The 26405-nt window shown below is 37.9% G+C and overlaps 1 protein-coding gene across 7 annotated transcripts in view; it reads right to left on the bottom strand.

The window, feature by feature from the left end:
• Positions 1–26405, bottom strand: part of NRG3 (neuregulin 3) — a 1118695-nt gene that overhangs the window by 652678 nt on the left and 439612 nt on the right. The window lies entirely within an intron of this gene.

A 26405-nucleotide genomic window follows, 5' to 3' on the forward strand; every position in this document is an offset into this window, starting at 1 on the left:
TTTATTTGAATCTTTTATTGTGGTGTTCAGAAATCCAAGCACTTTCTTCTCTGCCTGGGGCATAAAGAAGGGATAGGCATTGCAACACAAGAGCCTGGCTTGAAGCCCTGCTTATGCATTTGCTAACTATGTCAAGTGTCATGGCAGAAGCAGAAAAAAATATTCTAGTAGAGCTCGTGGAGAGGGCACTTTTGTCAGTAGTGGTGTGGTGGCTCCTCATTTTACACAAGAAAGGCTTAGAGAGTGGGTTGAGGTGGGAACTAGACATATCTTAATGCAGTCTTTGCATAAGAAATATGTTTTTACTTCTATGGTGTTCTCCTTTGGATGGGTTGAGGAACTGAGATTATAACAGGGCTAACTCTAACACTAGCCCCAGCCACCACCCCCAGATTCTTAGTATCTTGTCTGCAAACCACGCTGCAAAAAAAAAGTCAATCAAGAGAAGTTTCCTCCTCAAAAAATAAAGCCAACTGTCAAAGCCACTTTAGAGAGTATTCACTCTGGCTGACTGGAAAAGTTATGAAAATTATATTAAAGTACTTTAAAAGACGGATAGTTGTTTAAGTAAAAGGACTATATTTTTAAGCTGTCTTATATCTCCAGCTCCAACCTAGATGGCATATTGATAGCTGCACAACAGAAGATAAAGAAATGCTAAATCAGGTTGAATGGATACAACTTCCCAGACATGGCATGTGAGAAGTGCACACAAGCAGGAGAGGAAATGCAAGCATGCAACCAAAGTGTTAAGAACCAAAAAGACCAAAAGCGACACCAGAAATATATTAAAAGTCAAAAGAGCACTTGGAAGCTTAAGATATTTGAATCTCAACATGTTCAAACTTAAAAAAAAATAGAAATTTAAAAAATTTTAAAAAGAGAGAAAGTTACTGATATGGTTTGACTGTATCCCACCCCAAATCTCATGTTGAATTGTAATCCCCATAATCTCCACATGTGGAAAGGACCTGATGGGAGGTAACTGAATCATGGAGGCAGCTTCCCCCATGCTGTTCTCATGATAGTGAGTGAGTTCTCACAAGATCTGATGGTTTTATAAGCCTCTGGCATTTCTTCTGCTGGCCCTCATTCTCTCTCCTGCTGCCCTGTGAAGAGGTGCCTTCTGCCATGATTGTAAGTTTCCTGAGGACTACCCAGCTATGTGGAACTGTGAGTCAATTAAATCTCTTTTCTTTTTAAATTACTCAGTCTCAGGTATTTCTTCATAACTGTGTGAGAAGAGACTAATACAGTTACTTCCTAAAAATACAGGAAATCAAGAATGTAGTATTAACTCCTAAAATGTCACATTTGTTTAAAACAGGCAGCTAGAATGTATTCAGTCATTAAGTCATTTATCATTTCGAAAACATCCAAGTCTTAGGGATACGCAATCAGATAATAAAACAATTACATTGTTCTTCAAATCTTCTCACATAAAGTACCCAATATATCAATCATTTCACTTCTTTGAAGAAGTCTCATCCTGTACACCCCTGTTCATTTTCTTCATGACAGTGTTGGTATCATCTTAAGCAAATGTGGGAAAGGCTTGTTTCTTGATACTACATTGGGACTCTGTGTTTTAGCCTCAGATGAAATTTAGTGTGCCGAGTTCTGAATATACAACTTAATGCTTCGTAATGTACTTTTGCAGATCTGGGTTTGCATTACTACTTTACTACTTGCTGGCATTTTGAACATGAATAAGGTGAATATATGAAAGCATATAATTCACGGGGTTTCATGAAGCCTAAATGAGAAAAGAAGACAATGGGTGGTAGAGGGATTTTCACAGTGTTTGGCACCAAGCACACCTTTCCCGTCTTTACTAAATAAGTCAGCACATATTTATTGAGTATCAGCTGTATATCTAATTCTGTAATATCTCTGCATGATGCCAATTAAAGTCATTTATTTAACAATCTATCATTGAGTATCCACTATAAGACTGCTGAGTACTGTATTAGTTCCTGGGGTGGAAAGTGAGGAAATAGTTCAGATAATAAGACACATGACTTTCTCCCAGGAGCAACAAGGCATGTGTGACTGTCATGTACCCAATCTAAACTCTGCTAAGTGCCGGACAGGGGAGAGTGGTATTTAGGTGGCTAATATACTCATAATGCTTGCTAACCTCTAAGCACTTGTTTAGAGACACTGGATGTGGTTATAGCATTTTAAAAGATAAATAAGCCCTCCATAGGGTAGTTCATGGATTTCTCATGTGCTATTACATAGACTAGATCAATAAAGTGTGGGATGCCCCCATTAATCACTAGTAAGGTGATGATCTCACGAGTGCACTACTTACAACTTGACTATCATATTGATATCAGAAAGAGAATTGATCCTTTTCTGCATTATTCCATAAAAGTTTTTTATATTTTTACTTTTTTCCAGAGAGGAGAGGGGCACACGTTATGCTTTATTCAGTCATGTTTGTCTTATTCATGTCTGTAAGATGTACATCTTCATATCAATGCACATGAAGGATATCTACATGGGACAAAGGGAAGGTGTGTGGATCTTATTTGACTCTTGGCTTAAGCATAGCCAACTATTTTCTTTAGCAAGTTCTTAATTTATCCGAACTTACTTATGTAATATGATTAAAATATTACTTATTATTCATTTTTATGAGTAAAGGCCCCAATGCATTATAGACATGCAGTAAATATTAATTTTATCATACATCTTCTGTTCTTTAAACTTTTCCTTTCCATTTCAATAGACATTTTTCCAAAGTATACATACATCCAACAAACACATAAAAAGATGTCCAAAATTGTTAGTATTTATGTAAAGTAAAATCAAAACTACAATGAAATATCACCTCACACCCATTAGAACGCACAACAATGAGTATTGGCAAGAATGTGGAGAAATAGCAACAGTCATACAATGCTGGGAAAAGTAAAACCACGCAACTGCTGCAGAAAAGTTTGATCATTCCTCAAGATGTTAGAGTTACCATATGACCAAGCAATTCCAATCCTCACATAGGAGAATTGAAAACAAAACGTTCATACTTCTTTATGAGTGTTTATAGAAATATTACTCATAGTAGCCAAAAAGTGGAAGCAACTCCATTGTCCACCAAGTGATGAATAAACAAAAAAAGTGGTACATCTATACAATGGAGTATTATTCACTAATAAAAGACATTAGTTGCTGATTCATGCTACAGCATGGGTGAACCTTGAAAGCATTATGCTCAGTGAAAGACAGTAGGCATAAGTCTACATATTACATAATCCCATTTATAGAAAATATCCAGAATAGGCAAATCCACAGAGACAGAAAATAAATTAGTGGTTGCCAGAAGCGGGGAGGAAGAGTGAAACTTTATGTTCCTATCTTTTAACCTTGGTTTCCTATAAATCCTTTTTTTATGTTTCCAGTTTAGTAAGAAGTAAAAGGGGACAAATGTGGCTCATTAGTTAAGATTCTGCAAATAAATAACAGTCAATTTCATGTTATGCCTTTGTAAACCATTTGAGGAAACAAAAAACAAAAAGCCCCATGTACCTCCCCAAAACTCTTTGCGTTATTGACAAACTTGACTCTCAGACCATTGTTTCAGAACAAATATTATTGAGAAAATTGGTTCATTCTCTGTGATATTTGGAAAGCAATTAAAACAAAAATCAAAGATCTATAACCATCTGTTCACTTTCAATTCTTATCTCTCCATTTGCAGAAATAACTGCTATATATTATACTGCTTGTGGATCATTCAATATTTTAAGTATGAAAGATAATGGTGGCCTTTAGCCTGGCCAACATGGCAAAAGTCCGTCTCTAGTAAAAATATAAAAATTAGCCAGGTGTGGTGGTGGGCACCTGTAATCCCAGTTACTTGGGAGGCTGAGGCAGGAGAATCGCTTGAACAAGGGAGGCAGAAGTTGTAGTAAGCCAAGATTGTATCACTGCATTCCAACCTGAGTGACAGAGCAAGACTGTCAAACAAAACAAACAAACAAACAAATGAAAAAAAAGAAAGAAAAGAAGGAAAGAAAGAAAGAGAAAGAAAGAAAGAAAGAAAGAAAGAAAGAAAGAAAGAAAGAAAGAAAGAAAGAAAGAAAGAAAGAAAGAAAGAAAGAGGGAAGGAAGGAAGGAAGGAAGGAAGGAAGGAAGGAAGGAAGGAAGGAAGGAAGGAAGGAAGGAAAGAAGGAAGGAAAGGAAAGGGAAGGAAGGAAGGAAGGAAGGAAGGAAGGAAGGAAGGAAGGAAGGAAGAAAGGAAGGAAAGAAGGAAGGAAGGAAGAAAGAAAATGGTGTGGTGGTCTTTGAAAGTTATTGCTGAGAAAATTTGGCATTTTTAACAGAAATTCCAATTTAAGCACAGATAGTAGGCTAGAAATCTACTATCTAACCTTGCCTCTCTGATGGTGGAAGCCATGAGCTCCCCTCCCTTTGTGTTGTCTGAAGCTGTTTCCCAATCTGCACTACAAAGTAGGAAAATAGTCATTTTCCTTGTTATCCTAAAGTTTGAGAAGAGGGTGCATTCTCTGTCCCTTCCACACTGCACTCCATATCTCCTTTTCTCTTCTACTGGTGTGACCTTTTTTTGGTACACACATAGTAAAATGAGCTTTTACGCATCCTACCTGGCGAACACTTCACCAAGAATCAGATTTACTTCATGTAGAGAAGGGTTCAGTATATTATGGTCCCAGGCCCAAAATCTGGTCTGCCACCTGTTTTTGTAATTACAATTTTGCTAAAACAGTGCTGAGCTCATCTGTTTATGCATTGTCTATGGCTTTTCGAGCTACAATGAGTTGAGTAGTTGTGAAAGAAACCATATGACCAATAAAGTATGAAATATTTATTATTTGACCCTTTACACAATTTACCAACCCTTGATATAAAACATTACTGGGGAAAGTGGCTTTCTCACAGATTATATATTTGAATTACTAGACATTTTTGGCACTTATTTCAGTGCTTTAGTGTGACATATTTCAAAAAATACATGTAGAAGATGTCTAACCACCAATTAACCACTAGGGTATTGAAGTAAGACAGACTTGTTTTTGATCCTAATTCTGATATTTTACCAGCTGTATGATATTCAATACGTTCTTAACTTATTTTTTTGTTTGTTTTTCTTTGTTTTTGAGAAGCAGGGTCTTGCTCTGTTGCCTAAGGTGAAGTACAGTGGCATGATCATGGCTCAATGTTGCTTTAAACTTCTGGGCTCAAGTGATCCCTGCCATAGCCTCCAAAAGTGCTGACTGAACTTACTGAATCCCCCAGTTTCCCTATTTGTAAAATGGAGATAATGAGAGTACCTACCTGTCAATGAGAATGATTTTGGCTGAGAGTTCAGAAAACTCAACACAAATGGCTTAAATGTGAAGGAAAATAACATTATCTCTTTTAGCAGGAAAGGGTTCCTTGATTGTCTAATATAGTGATTTACCTAGATCCCCAAAAATAAAGGACTCATTCTGCTGAGCCATCATTGGCTATATCTTTAGGCTAGGCTCCCTTGTCACAGATAGCTGCCATGATTTTAGGCATCACATCTAAATATCATCACTCCTATTAACAAGATTTGAGTCCCATGCCCACTTCTTAAGCATTCTCAGTCTGAACATTGGCATTCCCCTGAGTAGCTTAATGAAACAAATGCATGGTCATGTGAAGGACAGTGGGCTGATTGTTGGAATAAAACTGAAATTCAGTTGAAGCAAAAGGCACGGAGGATGAAATGTGAGCAGTAGCCAACAATATCAGCTAAGATTTTTTTAAATGAGAATTATATAAACGAATACATGTAGTAACATGTAGTGTGTAGTCAATAAATGTTGGCACCTCCTGAGAGCTATGACATCATCTTTTTTGGTAAATTTGTGGGTAGTGCTCTTCCAAAATATATTGTTTAATATAAAGTATGCTTGAATTAATTTTATTAAGAGTTTCAGAGGAACTGCATATTATTCCATTCAATAACTGAAAAACTTCCAGGATGTAATGAGATTGGATAATTATGATTACTCAAACACAGATGGACTCTGTATCATTTTGCAGCACACGCTCACCTATCAGTGATATTTGCATCCACCTCATATTAAGTCTGTATCAAATACTTATATATCCCCAAGGTCACTCAGTGTAATTAACTGCAAAGTAAACTTAATTAAGATGAATGAATGTGCTATTTTCTTTATAAAATCACTTACTGAATGCTCAGAATTTTTAAAAATATGCCCATCTTTTTGCCCACCTAATTCTTGCTTGACTCAGACATCATCTTTTAGAGCTATTATTTGCAGTCTCTCTTATCTGCCCTCAGAGACACAGGATTCCACATTCCTTTTGTCACAGCCCTTATCATACCGCATTGTAAATGCCAGTTTACATGTTTCCTTCCCCTTCACCAGACTGTGAGCTTTGAAAAGGCAACTCCTGATACACAGCATGTACTCCTTCCCTGCTTCAGGGAAAAAGTAATGAATGAATGTAAATGTCCATTGAGAATGTCCATATTGAGAGAAAGTTGCCCTTATTTACACATCCCTGACCATGACCATGGCGAGACTCTTGCTTGCACTCACCAGACTGAAAGTCCCATCCCTTTTGCTCCCTTTCCTTCTCCCACTGTCTTCAATAATACAGAAATATTGGAGCCATCTGGCAGTATGCTGTTTTTCTTTTCCTCCTTCCTGGCCAGGACATGACATTTTTCCATGAGAAAAAAATAATGAGACTGAGACCCCAATCAAAATTAAAAGTCAATGCAGTGGGTACCTATGAACCAAGAAAAGTACCTTGTAGGTATTCTGAGTAGGTGTGAAAAGACTCCAGGAACTAAAATTGCTAAATTATGAGACATTTATTTAAAACAATCCCATCAATTATATAAGCATAGAAATCTCCAAAACCTTAGCTATGGATACAGTGACAAGACATACAACAAGAAAAAATGTCTATAGAAAATGATGAATACAGAGTTTTGAAAGCCCCTGCTTCCTATACTGAGGGACATTCTACGAAAATGCCTCCATGTAGCAGTAACTCTCTCTTTAATCTCTGCCTTTTGAAATCTCATCCATTTTCCCATACACAACTCAGAGTCAATTCAGCTGTGTACTCTTCCCCAGTCTTTCACCTGGCATTAACCTTGATCTCCTCTCTGCTTCCTCAGCATTTTGCTGCTATTCTTATTAGAACATGTATCACTCTCTGCCTTGTGCACTGGCTATTTTGTGGATGTTTGTCATTCCTGAAGCCCACTGGGGAGATCCTGAACTCCTTAAGGTCAAGGGCCATAATTTGCTCATCTTTTCTTCCCCATTGTTATGGACCACCTAAGCTAATATAGAATAAAAGACAGGGGTAGATCTTGATTAATAAACATATCTGAATATATTCTTCCCATTACACTTCACTGCAAAACTGAAAGTCTCTTTATGAACAGACTGTTTTCTTTACGCAAGTAGGGTTTTGAGAAATGAAAAATTATGTTCGAAAACTCGATTGTTGATCCTTTCTGTGTGATCGGCTATATAAGTAGAAAAACATTCTTTTTTTGTTAGGGTGAGGATATTGCACCAAATATAAATGCCTATGTTTGCCTAGTTCTGTTTCTTGGGAAGACCTACATATCCTTCTAATTTAATTGCCTCAAGAGATTGGACTTGGCAGGTAATTTTGGATCCTAAATATCAGTTTCTTTCTCTATCTACTGTCTTCCCAAGCATTTGAGACCAAAATATCACAAATGGATCATATCAGAGCCACGAAAGGTAAGTGATTGATTGTCTCCTTGATATTGATCTCATGCCAGTAGAGAGGTGAGACAACATGGAAATTGCCTTCTTTTTGATTTATTCAAGAAACAAGAATTTCACCAAAGTCTGGATATCATTCAAAACCTAACCATAGGGCTGCTGTGTAGGGTGGTGGATCCCCCATTATTGCAAGTACAGGTTGGGTCAGCCACTGATCATGGTGTTGCAAAAGGATTTCTTACTTTGGTCAGTGTTGGACTAAATAGCCACTAAGATCCTTTCTAGGTGTGTTAGTTTGTGAAAGGTCAGCCCTGTATTTAAGCTGGGAGAAAGAGCTAGAGTGGCAGAGGAGAAACTGTCTGCTCCCCATTACCCTTGTTCCCCATGACATCAACACGCAGTTGGTGGTGTCACGATGCTACACAAATGTGAGGCGTAGGCTTCCAGGCTCAAACACAGCATGTACCAAACACACTGACACAGCGTCTCAGTCAAAATTTTGAACTGTGAAAACTGATTAATTTTGTATCCAACTAAAATTCTATTTCACAGCAAAGCAGTTCCCCAGCTGTGAGAGGCTGAACACTATGGCTCCAAAGAAATCAATAATCCTTCTCTGGTACTCAAGGCATCTTTATGTTTCCCTTTGGGTGACAGACAACTTTATTTGACCATGGTTCTGATAAATCCAACGTAAGGATTTCAGCCAGTGGGCAAAAAATTGCCCATGAAGTTATCCACTTCTCTCTGTTAGGTAGTCTCTGGATCACTGCCAGCAGAGCAGAGTGGAGCTCACAGGCTGGGCCTCTGTCTGCTCTCACTCATGCATACTCCTTGGCATCCAGCTTGTTCCCATCTGCAGAAACATTATAATTTCCAAATGTTGAAGGGGTTCTAATAGTGCTGAACAGAAATGTGTGCACAGTCCAGCTCCAAAATTGGAAAATGTTTATTTTTGTCACATCTTCCCCTTGATGTAAAACCATGGTCCACTTTCATAAACAGGTTGCATGGTCAAACCAGGTTTTTCCAGATAGGTTTTAAGGAAAAATGACTCTAGGTATAGCCATAAAAAATAAAAAGAGAAAAAAAATAGTTCCTCAGTGGGGAGCGACCAAGTTAAAACATATATTTTTTCCTTCTGATGTCTCCAAACCATTAGATATGGTAACATGAACTGCAAATCTTCAAGAAGACCATTTAGGAAGCACAGTTTGCAGTTTATTTGACCATGGGAACCTTTGTTCCTGGCTCCCATTGAAACTGAACTGAAATTCCACAGAAGCACGGTTTAGGAAATGCTGAGTTAAAGTAAAACCCATGGGTCTACAGCATCAGGGAATTTTCATAGTATGGTCCAGAAAATATCAGAGAACCAAAGCCTTTTACACAATGCAGAGACTGGTAAAAATAGCACTTGCATGGAAATGGTTCCTTTTTATGAAAAGGCTGAGGAAGCTATAAAATCACTTCTACTTGCATGAGTGTCAGACCAAGAATAAAAAGAGAGAAGACGAAAAGACGACAGGTGAAAGGAGGGAAAGCGTTGAGGAACATGGGCAGAGAGTGACCCGGTTCAGCAGGTATTCTGGGCACAGGCAGAAGGTGTTTTTCCAGGTCTACATGGAGACAAAGCTGAATTCTCAGGTCAGTAGTAAATAGTGTGGGCCTAGTTTTCAAGACATAGACTAGAGATAACTAAGTTTCTATTCTAAAAGTCCAATCATTGCAGACAATGAGAGTTCTCTGCAGTAAATATGAAAGCTAGGAAGCAGCAGAGATAAGCTCAAAATGTTGTTCAGTAGAAAACACAGACTGGACCACTAGATGGCCAGGACTGAGACATTAAATGGAGCAGTGGGCAACAGAATCACTCCCCAATCACACCTGGTTAATGTCATCAGCAATGCCAATTTAAAAGAAACATAAATTATGCTAAGAACCTCAGTGTATATTATTATATTTCAGATGTTAAGTTGGTGCAAATTTATGTTGACAACTTAGTAAGCCAGGTGGACAAACTTGTACTTACAACCAGGTAGGAAACAGTATGGAAAACACTATTCATCAAAAGGCTTAAAAATATTTCTAAGTTTTGACCTCATATTTCCACGTGGAATCTGTCTAAAGAAAACATCCTAAATATGAAAAGAAAATGTTGTTCAAACATTTGTATTGCCCTATATCTATATGAATAGAAACATTAAAATGGCATAAATTTCCAATAATAGAATAGTTCAGTAAATTATATTTGGAGTCAAACAGTGGGATTTTATGCAGTTATCAAAGGTGATGTTTATGAAGCAACTGTTAACCTGATTATAATACAATGTTAAACAAATAAAAGAGAAAAACCGAAGTATATTATGTAATCATGACTACAAAAATCAGGTAAATATAGCAAAAATGACCGGAAAATATAGCAAAACAGCAATAGTAGTGTAAAGTTTATATAATTATAATTTTTCATGACTTTGCTTTTCAAATTTATTCAGAAGCTTCTAATTTTTCTTTAACAGGTATCATTTCTCTTAAGAAGCAATATTTTTAAAAGAATATTAGCCCAGGGAAATAAATATTCTTAAAAATGGTGCCAATACTGAGTCTTCTTATTAAGTTATTCCTAACTACAGATGCATTATTTTGGAAAAGATCCATATATAGAAAATCTTTATGGCCAAAATTATTATTTGCTGTAATGAAATATCATCAGGAAAGTGGAAGAAAGAGAATCAATGCACACTAAGAAATTCCTACCTCAGGCAGACTGCAGAGGCCAGGTGTGGTTTGGGGGAAACCCTTGGTTTGGTAGCCATGGTCCATAGCTATAGCAGCCCAGGGAGCATAGGACCAGAAGCACAGAGCTCCAGCTTCCTGTGATGAACTGCTTAGAGAGTGGCCTTCCTGAGTAGCCATTTTGGCTTCCAGGAGTCTATTTTACATGCTGACATATAAGAAAAGATTTGGAAGGGGATTTAAGTGACATTGCCAAGAGAAAAAGCACATTAGACATTTGGTTGGGAGACAGAAATGTCATATACTTGAGCAGTTTCTTTGAAGGAGTAAGACAGATTATCCTATGTGGTCAATAAATTTAGTCTCATTATTTACAATGATTCAATATGACAAAAGATCTAAAAACATCCTTGCTTTTTTACTTGGAAATATATGTTGTGTGCTCTATAACCCCTGTTTTGGATGTCTTCTTATTTCAATCTGTCCCAAACCAGGTATATGCCGCTGAAATGTAATTTCCAGTGATTCTTTTTTTTTTTTTTTAAAGACCAAGAAAGAAAAACCCATCAAACAAACAAAAAAACTTAGCAAAAATCTCACCTCTATTTTAGGTGATTGAGGCAAAAGAAAAAAAAAATAACTTGCAAAACTATTAATTAGTATGTTCCTAGAACAAGTGAGATTTTTATAAAAGCGCACAATGGATATAGAATCAAGGAAACTCTTCTTGTATAGAAATAATTCTTTTTTAAAAAGTTTGACAGCTCCTCAATAAAGTAGCACCCTGGCATGAGCCAAGGAGAAAAGACGCCACTCTAAAAATATCTCAGTAAAAATGGAAAGAGCTGACATTTCCTTCCATGCTCCTGGAACAGCCGTCTCTGGGACTGCATAGCCTTCGGCTGTCCAGTTGCTTTATTCTCCACTCCCCTGTATACCTCTGCTTCAGAGGCAGGGAAAGGATGCAGAAAATGGCTGAAATGTGTAGTTGGCATGAGCTTGCTTTTACTTTTTAAAACTGATCAGCTATAAAAAAAGCACTAGGAATGAATGCCAGCAACAGAATATATGGCATTCTAAAAATAAGCATTGATGAGGCAAAATTCAGGGATAAACACATTAAAACTTTAAATTCCTGGCTCATTAACTTCTAGTATGTTCCCACATCTTCCCCTCTGGCATGGACACCTGAATAGGTGTTATTTGCTCAATCATTTATTTAAATGGTTTTATTGAGTGATGATGTGCCAAGAATGCTAGGAGGTTTCTGTGAGAATAAGAGATGACTGGAAATGGCCCAGCATCTTGAAATCACTCCAGGGCAGTTACAGGTCCCCAAACCCTGACCATGGTGAGGTTAACAGAAATTGAGCAATTCTTGCTCAAACCATTTATGGACTTGACCAGAGCCCACAGGAGCAGAGGTCCATAAACCATGTTCCTCTATATTCATGAATTAGAGAGATGTTGGCCAACCAATCTGTAAAAAATATGAATTATGATGGTTATGTTAATTATCCTGGTCTGATCACTACACATTGCATAGTATTGAAACATCATTATGTACCCCGTAAATATGTACTATTATCATGTGTTAATTTAAAACTTTAATTTAATTTTTAAAATTCCTTAATCCAGAATGCTACTTCAGCCACTGAGGGATGTGGCTGAAGATCTCACCCTTTTAAGACACACACGTAACAAACATCCAGCAAGACCCTCATCCAAAATACCAGTGAAGATACTGGCCCTTCTTCTAGCAAATGTTCGTTCCACAAATCTCTGAGCCAGAGTGTTGGCTTCTGCAAAATAAGGATATGGAATTTTTGTTCAGGAGACAAATTCTATGTAAATAGCTATTCCTCATACCATGTTATGAAATAAATTGTGCACCCCCCCCCAAACCCTTGCCAAAATTCATAAGGTGAAGCCCTAACCCCGCAACGTGCCTGTTTTTGGAGACAGGGCCTTGAAGGAGGTAATGAAAGTTAATGAGATCCTAAGAAGAGGTCCCTTATATGATAGGTCCGGTGTTTTTAAGAGGAAGAGACATGGGAGGGTATGCGGATAGAGAAATGCTATGTGAGGACTCAGACAGAAGCAGCTGACTGCAAGCCAAGGAAAAAGACCACTGGAGAAACCACACCTGCCACACCTCGATCTTGGATCTTCAGCTTCCAGAACTGTGAGACATTTCTGTTGTTTCAGCCACTCAGTCTATGGTATGGCAGCTTACCTAACTAAGACATATCATGGGATGGTTTACAAGTCATATATGTTAGTCTACGTGAGAGAAGAAACATATCTAGTAAATTTCAGCCATCATGTGAACACAAAGAAAGGCAATTGCATTTGGTTTGCAGTTTTAGCTGCAGTACCATTTTTTTGAGATGGGGGATATGAGGGTCCCTAAGCTTCCATAATGTACTCACATCTCTGCCTCTGCTGAAGTAAACTCTTTGGGGTTTGATTGTCTTTAAGATCATTTCAATAGTGAAGGAAGTTCATGTAAATGAATAAGATAGATAGATAAAGCAAGAAACAATATTTTCAATTCCTGTCTTTCTCAGACTCTCTTGATTGTAGTCACAGTTATCTTCACACTGAAAGCTCAGCCCCATCTACTGATGAGCCAGTCTTTCACACAGAAAAATCTTATATGATCTCAAGTAGTACAGTGGCAAGCTGAGAGTATCCACCTGGTCCTTGTAGTTTTCTCTTGCTTTACCACTGATGCTCAGGCCATGGACTGGGCATCTAGTCCCATGTCCTGTTCTCATGCTAATCTTGCTTCTGAGATGAGAGTCTAAGATCCTAGGATCCAAATAATCAAATACTCTCATTGGTTCTGGTTTGCTTCTCATACTTCATGGCCTGTATGCATTCCCTCAGCCCAGGGTCATTCTTCCAATGAACTGATCACATAGAATAAAGCATCAATGCCTAAAATGACTGCAAGCATCACTTCCTAATTTTGACCATACTAGCCTTTACTAATTAAGATGCTTCAAAGAATACACTAAGCTGTCTTTCTGGATCACCTTATTCTTTAAACAATCTTTTTTGACATAGTTAATGTGTATTACTATTTTTTAAAAAAAGAAAATTGAGAGTTAGAGAATTTAATTCATTTGGAAAAGATTACATACATTAAAGGTGACAAGAGATTTCCAATCCTTGCCAAAATGTAGTATCATGGACTAAGACTTTAGATTTCTGGCAAAGAAGGACAGTGATCCTTGAGAAATGGAAAACAAATGAGAGATGAAAACTACATGGTCTGAAATTACAAATGCACTGGATGGGACGGAAGACACATTAGACATTGCAGAAGAAAAGGTAGCATAGGTCCCTTGCTTGGGTACATAGCAATAGAAACTATCAAAAATAGGAAGTTAAAAACAATAATGAGCATCAGTGAAGTATGGGACAACTTCAAAGTATATATTAGGCACACAACATATGTAGAATTAGAGTTCCAGAAGAAGATGAGAACAAAAAGCTATTTTTAAATATAATAGTTAATTTAAAAGATCATGAAAATTATAAACTCATAGAGTTGAGAAGCTCAACAAATTCCAAGCATAAGAAGGATGAAGAAAACTGTATAAAGGCACATCATAATCAACTTTTTTACGTCAATAAATTGAAAACCAGCATTAAATTGTAAATCTTATAAATGACTGACAGTAAAAGATGCATTATACAGAAAAACAAAGGTAATCATAACAGTAGAATTCTTATAAACCTTGCAACAGAGCTGATCTGTAAGAAACTGAAAGGGAAAAAACAGAAACAAACAAGTTAATCTAGAATGCTTTACTCAACAAAAGTATCTTTCAAAAGCAGAGGTGAAATAAAGCCACTTATAGGCCTACAACTGCTGAGAAAATCCAGCAGTAACAGAGTTGCATCACAAGGAATGTAAAGGACATCTTTCAGTCAGAAGAAAATTAACAGCCAGAAATATGTATCTACCCAAAGAAATACAGAGCACGGGAAATGGCAATTATGTGAGTAAATATAAAGTTTCTTTTCTTTTTATTTAAATATTCTAAACATAATCAATTGTTTAAAGCAAAAACAGTAACAAAGTATTATGAGATTTATTTACATAAGTGTGTGTGTATATATACACATATATCTATCTTATTCATTATATATACTATATATTATATATAATTTATATATATACACAATCTTTGATAACAGTAGCATAAATAGGAGGGGAGAGGCAATTGAAGAGTACTACGTAGAATTTTTATACTACACATGAAGTGATATATTACTTACAACTTGACAGTGAAAACTAGAGGTATATACTAAAACTACCAAACAATGATATTACTTACAACTTGACAGTGAAAGCTAGAGGTATATACTAAAACTACCAAACAATGATAAGGCAACCATGAAAAAAAAATAAAACAAAGAATTAGAGGTAAGACAACAACAAAGGAAATGCAAAAAAAAAAAAAAAAGGAAAGGTTATCATATTGGATAAAAAAGCAAGACTCAATTATATGCTGCCTACAAAAACCCCACTTTAAAATATATAAACAGGCTAAAAGTGTAAATGAAAACAGATATACCACACAAACAATACCCAAAAGAAAGCAGGAGTAATTACACTATCATCAGACCAAGTAGACTTTATAATCACCAAAATAGGAATAAAGAGTAATACTACTAGCCTGGGCAACACAGCGAGCCCTTGTCTCTACTAAAAACAACAACAAAAAATTAGCCAGGCACAGTGGACCTGCAGTCTCTGCTATTCAGGAGGCTGAGGTGGGAGAACCTCTTGAGCCCAGGAGATTGAGGCTGCAGTGAACTGTGACTGTACCACTGCACTCCAGCCTGGGCAACAGTGTGAAAACATGTCTCCAAAAAAGAAAAAGAAAAAGAAAGAAAACAAAAGAGTAATGATACTACATAATACCACATAATGATAAAGGGATGGGTAAACTCTTCAAGGATGCATAACAATGATAAATTATCTATGCAACTAATTACACAACTTCAAAATACATGAAGCAAAAATCAATAGAACTGCAAGGGAGAAATGGACAAATCCACCATTATAATCTGCTATTTTAACCCTTACGTCTTGATAATTGATAGTCAAGAAGATAGCAAATCACTGGGGATATAGAAAACTTGAACAAAAGTCAACCAACTTGAAAAAATTCAGTTATGGTACACTCCATCCAGCGACAGCAGATAAACATTCTTTTCTAGTGTGCATGCCACATTTACTAGGATAGATCATGTTTGGGTTCATTAAACAAGTTTCAATATATTTAAAATGATTCAACTCATACAAATGTGTGTGCTCTGAACACAGTGGAATTAAGTTAGAAATCAATAAGTAAATGATATCAGGGAAAAGTCCAAATACTTGGAACTAACATACTTCTAATTAACCAATCGAGAAAGGAATAATATAAAAAGTAATTAGAAAGTATATTAAACTGAAAATAAAAACAGAGCATATCAATATTTGTAGGAATAAGCAAAAGTAAGACTTTGGTGGGAAAGTTAGAGCACTGGTAACCTGTATTAGAATTTTAAAAAGGCATCATGTTAATAATCTTAGTTTCCACGTTAAAAAAGAAGAAAAGGAAAATCAAATGAAATACAAAATAAGCAGAAGGAAAAAAGTAATAATGAGATCAGACATTTTTTAAAATGGAAAAATGAAAATCAATAGAGAAAAATCAGTGAAATAAAAACTTGATCCTTTGAGAACATTAATAAAATTGATTGACTCTACCAAGAGAGTGACGACGGGAGGGAAAAAGGTAAACACAAATTATTGATAACAGAAATGAGAGAAATGACAGCACTGCAGACCCTAGAGCTACTATTTTTAAAAATAAGAAATTATATTGAACAAATTTATGTCACCACCAACAAACAATTTGATGAAATAGAAAAATTACTTGGCCAGGCACAGTCGCTCACTCCTGTAATACCAGCACCTTGGGAAGCCGAGGCGAGTGTATCACCTGAGGTCTGCAGTTAGAGACCAGCCTGGCCAACATGGTGAAACCCCGTCTCTACAAAAAATACAAAAATTAGCTGGGTGTGGTGGCAGGCACCTGTAATCCAAGCTACTCCGGAGGCTGAGGCAAGAGAATAGCTTGAACCTACGACGTGGAGGTTGCAGTGAGCTGAGATCGCACCATTGCACTACAGCCTGGGCAACAAGAGTGAAACTCCGTCTAATAAATAAATAAATAAATAAATATTACTTAAAACATCAAACCATCAAAGGTTTTTCAAAAATAGATAACTTGAATTTTCCTATAGATAATTATTGAACTATCTATATCAGTAAACTGTAGTTGAAAATCTTCCCACATAGGTAACTCCAATCCCAGATGACTTTACTGGGCAACTCTACCATAAATTTAATTTAAAAATACCAATTCTAAAAACTCTTTTGGAATATTTAAGAGGAGGGAACAGTCCCAAATTATTTCATTAGGCCAACATTCCTCCAACACCAAAACCAAACAAACTACAAGAATATTACATACAAGTGTTCTTCATAAACATAGATGCAAAAAATCTGAAAACAATTTTAGTGAACTTAACCCCCCCCCAAAAAAAAGGATAACACATCATGGCCAAGCGAGGTTTATCCCACGCATACGAAGTTTTTACATGCAATATTAACAGATTTTAAGAAAAATATATGATTATTTCAATTTATTTTTCTTTGAACCATGACTAAGCCCCACCCTGGCTGACACTACTGAGGTCTCAGCATACCCTGTGTCTGAGTCCTCCTGTTTTGAAGCAGTTTTGATGTATACAAAAGAATCAGTGCATTAAATACATGATGTTTATCACAGCATGATAAAAGGTAGATATGCCAATTTCGTACACACATTTGGATGAACAATGTTAAATGGAGGATAGCTGGAATCCTATTGTTAAAAGTTATAAGCAACATTGTCATAATTTAGAGACTGAAAGTAAAATAAATTCTTGTGGAACATCCAGGAAATACTTCCCACAGTAATTCCTATTTTATTTTAATTATGCAGAAATGGTACCTTTTCTCCTTTTTCCTTTTTCTTCTTCTTATTCTTATCCATTAGTACCATAGTATTCATCAGAAGGCTCTGAATAACAGTCCTGCAGACGGAACTGTTTTATTCAAGACTTGGAAGAAGAGACTCTTTTTAAATGATTTTTGATTTCTACAATTCTGTTCACATAGCAAATGTTATCATATCAAATAGCATCAAATGTAAATGACTGTGTATAATATAACTCTGTGATATAAAAGTAAAGAAATATAATCAACACTACTCTTCTCTACAGATTGCAATTCATGAAAACGTTTGCCTTCCTTCCTGAGTCACAAGAACTGATTCTTTCATAAGTAGTACATAAAGATTCTCAAAGATTAATAACTTGATTACACTTTACCTGTATGCATTGAATTTGTAAATTCACAAAGAGCTGGAAAGCAAATCAATGAAGGTTATATATACCAATGAATACCAGAATCACTTAACTTCAAATGTCTACAAAGCAAAATAAATCAATAAATAAATAAGCTAATATGGAACATAATCCCTTTAGTAAAATCTACTGAAAATCTTTGGAAAGTCAGAACTAACTAAGCAATATAACTCTTGTATTCAAAGCTCCCTGACCCTTTTCTATAAAGATTTCTTTAATCTCATATTATTTGAACTTTATTTATCACAATCCCTGCTTACATATTTTTCGCCATCCTAGAGTCAACCACACATCCAGAATAATATCACACTTCAGATGGGAAGAAAAAGGAATTGAAAAAAGCCCCTAAATGTTAATTCTGGTATTTTTATCCACTCTTATAAACTGTTAGAATGCCTGACTTATTATGGGCATTTAATAACTTTACATCTTCTCATTTTCACAACATAGGCAATCTTTTGCAAGGCATTCCTATTTTGATGTTGCCTCTATGCATTAGATCATAAAAATAAGAGAGGATTCAACTTATTCAACCCATTCCTAGAAGAATAAAAACGCTACTATGCCAGGAGAATAGATACTAATAAAATATTATAAGATGATGGAGTTTTTTATGTTTTTGAAAGTTTCTTACCACTCTGGCAACATGTCATTTTCAGAGCTGTCATTGACCTCATCATGCCATTATTCTCTAATTCAGACAGCATTTGGATGCCCCAGGAGGTTTGGCAACAGAACAAATTCTAGTGACTGCCCAACCAGAAAACAGATGTCAGTCTTAGGAAAAGAAGGGCCATGTTAACTAGTGGAGAAAAAGGTTCTATGCCATCAGGAAATATACACATCTCTGCTGCCTTTTAAAACCACTTTGGTGCAAAATGTCATCTCCAAAAAAATGTGTTCTTACATGATCTATGCATACATGCTTTGTTCCTAGCAAGACAAAGTCATATCTTTATTTTAAGGTCTCCTATAACATACAACTACAGAATAGCCAAGGAGATGGTAGGTGGGCCCCTATCTTGTCAAAACTCAAAATCAGGGGGTCACTATTAGGCAAATTAGAATTTATAGAGGTGGAACAAAGCAGAGATTCAAAATGCAGGACATCCCATTTCTCAGTGAAGGGATTTGGGGCAGTCTAAGTCATTATTTTCTCAAATATACAAGAAGGGAAACAAAAATCATGTCGCAGGTGGTTTTAAGGAATAATCAAGGTAATGTATTTAAGGTGCTCAATGCAGTTCTTGGCATACTGTAAGAACTCGAAGAATGATAGTTATTTGGGGGGCTGCAGGCGAAACAGGAGAGTTCCCTGACCACCCCGCCCTGCCCCCCCCACCCCCAGTTGCAGGATGTGTGACAGGCTTACCTGTTCAGCCACCATGCGCTCAAACCCCTTACTTGAGGGAGAGCACATAGACAGGCAGGAGCTGGGGCAAATGCTTTTGGGCTCCAGACCCAAGGTAGTGTCTAGGGGTGGGTGCCTGCAACCACTGAAGCCCCAGGGTGCATGTTACGGTGCTATTTTAGCTCTGTTCTCTGCAGACAGCTTAAGTGTTAACCAGCTCAGTGACCTCTTGGTACCTGGGTCCTTGTCTGGCATCCAGAAACAATCAGGTCACATGGACAAATTGAAGGATGGTAAATGCAGGGGATTTTATTGCCAGATGGAGGTGGCTCCCAGCAGAATGGATGGGAAGCTGGAAAGGTGATGGAGCTCTTGTGCTCTTCTGCTCGTGGATCTTGGGGTTTATATGAGCACAGTATAGGGCTGTTTCCATTTAAGGCCACAGGTTTCTAGGCTTGGTGATGGGGCCTTTGCTGGGGAACCAATCACTTCTACACAGTATTTCCTTACGTGTTGTCCCACATCACAGGGAACTTGGACCTCCGTCTCTACCCAAGTCCTGCTACCCTGTTTCTGGCTAGTATACATACCCCAATCAGCTTTGAAATAGCTATAATAACCTATTTAGAGGACAAATAAAATATTTTCTGAATATTAGATTTCAAGGAGACCTCATGAAATTATTAAGTCCAATGCCTTCATTTTAAGGAATGAAGGAGTGACTTGTCAATTTCACCTAGCTAAGTATTCAACGAGTTCTGACCTATATTTAGATCTCTTGATCTAAAAATTGATCTGAAATTGACCTCCAATTTTAGTTAAAATGGCTTCTCTCTGTCTAGCTTTTCTTCTCTTTTTCTCCTCTTCCACACCCATTCTCTTTTCCTCTTTGGTTTCTAGTTGGCATATCAAATGACTAAGCATCAAATGACTTAGTATTTTACTAAGCATCAGAAAAGAACTTCTCAGTCATCTGTAAATTGCCCTGGTCACCCTATACCAAAATTATCCAATATGGTTACAGTAAACATATTGGCAATCTTTGGTCTTCATGACTTACCTTCGTAAAACACAAACATGCTATTCAGAAGAAATCATTTTTGAGCAGTTAGAATTTATTGACAGGTATGCTCCTGTGCACTGCATGCAAAATTGACATTGCCTATCAGATGATAAATGGAATATTAGAAGACAATTAGCAGGCAGTTCTCCTGAGCCCTTGATTTGTTTACACATATCCCTACTCTGAAAGGCTTTGAAAAGTAGAGTTAGTACCCATCCCAACACAGCCATGTTCTCCAGCCCAGAGCAGAAAGGAAAGTGGGGTCCATCACTGGAAGATGCAGCCAAGAAACCAAATCCTTTCTGAGGCAACTTAGACAGACAGTTCTCTAACTGTCTGTCCCCAAACAGATTGACAGATTGAGCTGTGAAGTCAGCCACAGAGGACTCCATCAGCGCCTCCTACTCTGGGCAGCTGCACGCTCAGCTGGTCCTAACCCTCTCCAGGCAGGTGGGCTGCAGGCTAAGGAGCAGATTCATTAGAAAGACTGCCCTGGGTGCTGGCAGAGGTTTGCCAAACCCCAACTTATGCTTCCAGAAATGGTCAAAGCAGGCTCAGCAGGTTTCTGAAACCACTATTAAACAGGGAGCCCATGGTAATCTGGCTACAATCTCAGAATTAGGCATTCAAAGAACAAGGGAAAATAATTTAGAAGAAAAGCAACACCATACCAGGGACAATAGATAGGAGGAGGGCTTGAAACCCCCATGCAAATTGCATGCCTCTAGGTACCAATTTGCCTTGCAGCGGAATTTAGGCTTCCGAAAGTTAAATTATGCATACAACAGCCTCATTATCCACAGTGGTATTTTCATATAAAGATCTGAAGACAAAATGTAAGCTTGCCTCTCGGAACCTTTAGAAAAAGCTTAGAAAAAGCGATTGACTAATCCGCATACGGAACAGCTCAGGTTCCACCTGCTGCTGTCTGTACAGATGGGAAGATGTAACCAAGGGGACTCCCCACAGCAGCCAGCTCTGCAGGGCCAGCTCTGTGTGCACCACTATCCTGTACCTGTCTTTCAGATGCTGCAATTTTGCAAAGCATTTTAAACATATTATTTTAAAGTCACAAAGCATGCAGCTGGGTTGCAGTAAGATATGTTTCCTATAACAATATTTGGTGGGTTTTTGTTCCCACACCAATATACACTTTCTTGTATTAGACCAAAATAAACATGTTTGGGAGGTCTGTTTTTTCTGCACAAGAAAAAGCCGGGTATTTATTATTTATAAAGACATTCTTTAGGAGTTACTTTCCCCAAGAGGCATAATGTTGTTGCTGGGTGAATTTTTCACTCATTCAGCAAATATTTATTGAGCTGCCACTCAACTGAAAGTAGGAGTTGAAAGACAAACCAGATATTGCCCTTGCTTTCAAGATGTTCACTTTCTATTTGTGAGGTAAAGAGGTCTGATTTTGCTGCAATACAGCATGTTCTGTGCCGTGGGGGCTGAGCAGAGGCAACTGTGAGAAGAGTGGCAACATTTGAGCTGAGTCTTCAAAGAGCAGTGGATCCGTCCAAAAGACTCTGTGTCCAGAGCGCAGCATTTGCAAAGGGATGAAAGTTGTGTGGACCACAAGTCATGCATGAGGAGGGCCACGAGACAGTCACTATTGCCAGAATGTAGACTCAAAGTTTCTCAGATGCAAGAGAAGGGTCCTGAAGAACCTCGCATACCCTGCTGAGTTTAGATTATAAATTAAGGATCACGGGGCGTGACTAATAATTTCATAGAGGAGTGAAACATGGTAATCTTAAACCTCTTTTCTTTTCTCTGTGTATAGTGTTTACATACATATGTCACAGGCAATGTGGAAAATAAACTCTGTGAAAGGAAATTAAATCTTGGGACCCCAAAGTCATTAAGCCAATGGGAAGAGTTAAGCTGGGAACTGGGTCAGGCAAACCTGCCTCCGCCTTTGGTTCCTAAATAAGATGGCTACAAGATGAAAGCTACATGCCCCCCTACGCCCCCACCCCACCCAAATTTTGCCCACGAGGAAATTCCTAGTGAGCTGCAAGATCTTTTAAGGTGTTTCTGTTAAAATTTTGCCATAGCAATGTAAATCAATAGCTTATCTTTACAGGTGCAATCACTCCCTGCCCACCAGACAGAAAGGAATATCTCATTGTTCCCCTGCCCAATTTTGTCTGTTATCTTATGTAAAATGCAGATTCCCTGAATTTTTCCTGTGCCTCATTTGTCTATATCATCTTATGTTAAAAAAAAAAAATGTAGATTAACTGAGCCAGACAAACGCACGAATGACTATTTTTTCCCTGCCTTCCTCTTACATGAAATTGTCTACTTCTCAGCATTCCGCCCTTTCCTCTTTAAATTTGGAGCCCTCAAAATCATCTTCAGAGAAAGGCATAGACCCATCTCCCAGGAGCTGTCCTTAACTTTGGCAAATAAACGTCCTCCTAAAATGATTGAGACTTGTCTCATTATTTTTCTTGATCGACAGCACTAAGAACATAAACCACCTGTGATGCCACAAACATGATCATATGCTTATGTTTCATCCAGCACTCTTGAAGCACTGTGGAGAGCCTATTGGCCAGAAGTAGCTGAAAGTAGGTGACTTAGGAGGAAACTGTGATAATCCAAGGAAGAGATAAGAAAGAGAAAAATCAGTGAGCAGCAGCACAGACTGAAAGGACGGAAGGATTTGAAAACAAGGGCTGTAATCACATAGACGATTCTTGAAGACTGGATGTAGAATATGACCTAAAGGGAAGAATATTAATTTATTCATTAACTCACCAAATATGTCATGCCAGTAATGTGCCAAATACCTTTCTAGGTATTTTTTCTAGAGAAAAAAATTCATTTTCTTCCTGAATCTGACATTTAGGTGAGGAAAATAAAATAGTGTCCAAATCTTTAGCTTGGCAAACTAGATTACTGTTGTATCACTGAAACACAAAATTCATGCCCATTACAACAAAAAATCTATTCTACCTTAGACATATTGAATTTGAAATCTCTATCTTCTGTAATCTCACTTGAGGTATTACACATTCTACAGGCTGTGAAGACACTGCACATTCTATACCTTTCTGGAAAGCATAGGACTGATATTTTAGGAAGAAAACGTTCCAATTTTGGGAGCTGGCAACGACGACAGGTCACAACCAGCTGACTGGAAAGGTAAGCTAATTGGCACAAATGACCTGCATGCTGAACACATAAGCTAGACTGAAGAGGGGAGGGACTCAAGGGTGACAAGTTCTTCTGCCTCACGGTGCTGAGTAAGCAGCCTGGAGTCTGCTCCACAGTTTCCTCGGGCCAAGGTTCTCTTGCTCCATAGGTAAACCCAGCTCTGCTTTTCTGAAATTATAGAAAATTGAACCTACAACTCGGCCTGGGAAAGAGGAAAGCACCACCTTTCCTACAGGAAAACAAGGACATAAGGGAACTTGGGCAGAGATTTTCCACCTTTTCCTTTTTAGAAGTAGAAACACTTTTTGTTTTGTTTTATGAAATGAAATCTTAGGCCATTTCTGTCAGGTAAAATGGAGCAGATGACAGAAGTGTGGCCGGGAGCAAGGCCCTACCTGTAACGCAGGCCACAGTGGACTGTCACTTAAAGCAGATTTCTGGTCCCACCCCTTCACTTTACCAGGAGGGGGAAAAAACAGGTACATAGAGGCAAAAATATTTGTTCAAATAAAAGCAGCAGCTACTGAATTTGATTTGGAATCCAGGTCAGTGTTCTTTTAATTTTCCACTATTTTTTCTCAAGACATCAGGGTTTTCAACAGGACTGGCTTTAACGTATATCTCCTCATAGAATGCACTGGGGCACAAAACAAATTGTTTCCTTAATTCATGATTGTTAATGCAGTCATTCCCAACACCAGAGTGTCCTTGTATTCCAGCACATTGATCACTATAATCTTACGTTAGTTACAGGGGTGTTCTGAATATTCTTTTAAGTTCCTAATAACAATGCTTTAAGTAATTCTTTCTCAAACATCTTTAAAGTGAAATTGCAATGCGCTCTTTTCGTGGGGGTTGAGATCTCCTACTTAGGAGAGGGAGGGCACAATTAGAAGCTTCTGAGGGAATGCCCCAGTCACAGCTCCAGGTTCTCACATTAACACCACCGTTGCTTGTGGTCAGAACTGAATTTCCTTAGAATAATTATGCTAGGCCAAAAATCTCCCTCATCCTTCCTATTGCAACTATGGACAAAGGATGGTAAAAACCACATATATGGGCCAGGTGCAGTGGCTCCCACCTGTAATCCCAGCACTTCGGGAGGCTGAGGTCAGAAGTTCAAGACCAGTCTGGCCAACATGGTGAAACCCCATCTCTACTAAAAATATAAAAACTAGCCGAGTGTGGTGGTAGGCGCCTGTAATCCCAGCTACTTGGGAGGCTGAGGCAGTAGAACTGCTTGCACCCAGGAGACAGAGGTTGCAGTTAGCTGACATGGTGCCACTGCATTCCAGCCTCAGTGGCAGAATGAGACTCCATCTCAAAAAAAAAAAAAATATATATATATATATATATATATGATTCTATTGTCTTTGACACAGAGATATGATCATAAGATAATAATCATACAGTTTTAACAGAATCCATCCATGTTCCCAAAGTAATGTCATCCTTCAAAGATGTTACTTTGGGAGGCACTATTCACACAGGAGCAGCCACTGCCTTCTAATTTCCTGCCAGCTTCAGTGTAAGATTGACACAAGAAGATCGTGTCGTATTATCTGCAAGGCACTGCTGGCCTTTGACTAAATGTAGTTTTGCCCATATTGATTGCTATGCTTATTTTATTTTAGGCTATTTTGAAAACTGAAATCGTTCCTGAAAGGCACAAGCAGCGTGAGACCCATTGTGCCCCAGGCTCCACAAAGGGCTCAGAAAAGGAGTTTCAAAAGTATTCCGGGCAGTGAGGATTTTCAGCAGGTATTGACTTTAAAAGACATCACACATTGCTAATAACAGACCTTGCACTGCCTTTCTTTTAAATGAACTCTACTATATTAACATATCTTATGTGTACACACATCATTTTAACTATGGACCGTCAATATAGTATGGAAATTGCATTATGTTGATAATGGGTGGTATAACAAAAATCTGTCTATATTTATTACCATAATTCAGGTAAATATCAGGTAAATGGACACACACATATACATTCAGTTAGAGATTGTCAAATTTATCATTTTATAGTGTAAAAAATGAGGTCCTAGAGAGTTAAGAGTGACATAACCAAAGTCATAAATTTTGGACAGAACCAAAGGACCTGGGACAGTACCTAGGGCAGCTTACCTCCCGTGAACTCTTTTATTGCTATTTATTGGTTTTGTTTGTTTGTTTGTTTGAGACGGAGTCTCCGAGTCTCACTCTGTCCCCCAGGCTGGAGTGCAGTGGCGCGATCTCCGCTCACTGAAAGCACCGCCTCCTGAGTTCGCTCCACTCTCCTGCCTCAGCCTCTGGAGTAGCTGGGATTACAGGCGCCGGCCACCAGGCCGGGCTAATTTGTTTGTATTTTTAGTAGAGACGGGCTTCAATGGTGTTAGCCAGGATGGTCTCGATTTCCTGACCTCGTGATCCACCCGCTTCGGCCTCCCAAAGTGCTGGGATTACAGGCGTGAGCCACCGTGCCCAGCCTATTTATTTATTTATTTATTTAATGCAGTTACAGAATACTGGAAACAAAGGGGTCGGTCAAATTTTTTTTTTTTTTTTACTTTTGCATTAATTTCCCATTATAAAAATGAGAGGGTTGGATGAGATGATCTCTGGGGTCCCTGCAAATTAAAACCTGACATCTGGCAATTTTAGAAGGCGTGACAATACCAAGCCAATGAATGAACATTTGAAGTGTCATCGAAAGATGAGGAAATGTGGTTAGAATTTTAAAATAACATCAGTCCACAACTCCTTTATTATAGGGCATCAACTCGTGTGGATTAAAGTTCTGTTGTCAAGCTAATGAGAGAAAACGGGGGATAAAATGCTTCTTTACAAATGAAAAATTCACAAGAGGTAATAT

Source organism: Macaca mulatta, chromosome 9, assembly GCF_049350105.2.
Source record: "Macaca mulatta isolate MMU2019108-1 chromosome 9, T2T-MMU8v2.0, whole genome shotgun sequence".
Taxonomy (NCBI): Eukaryota; Metazoa; Chordata; class Mammalia; order Primates; family Cercopithecidae; genus Macaca; species Macaca mulatta.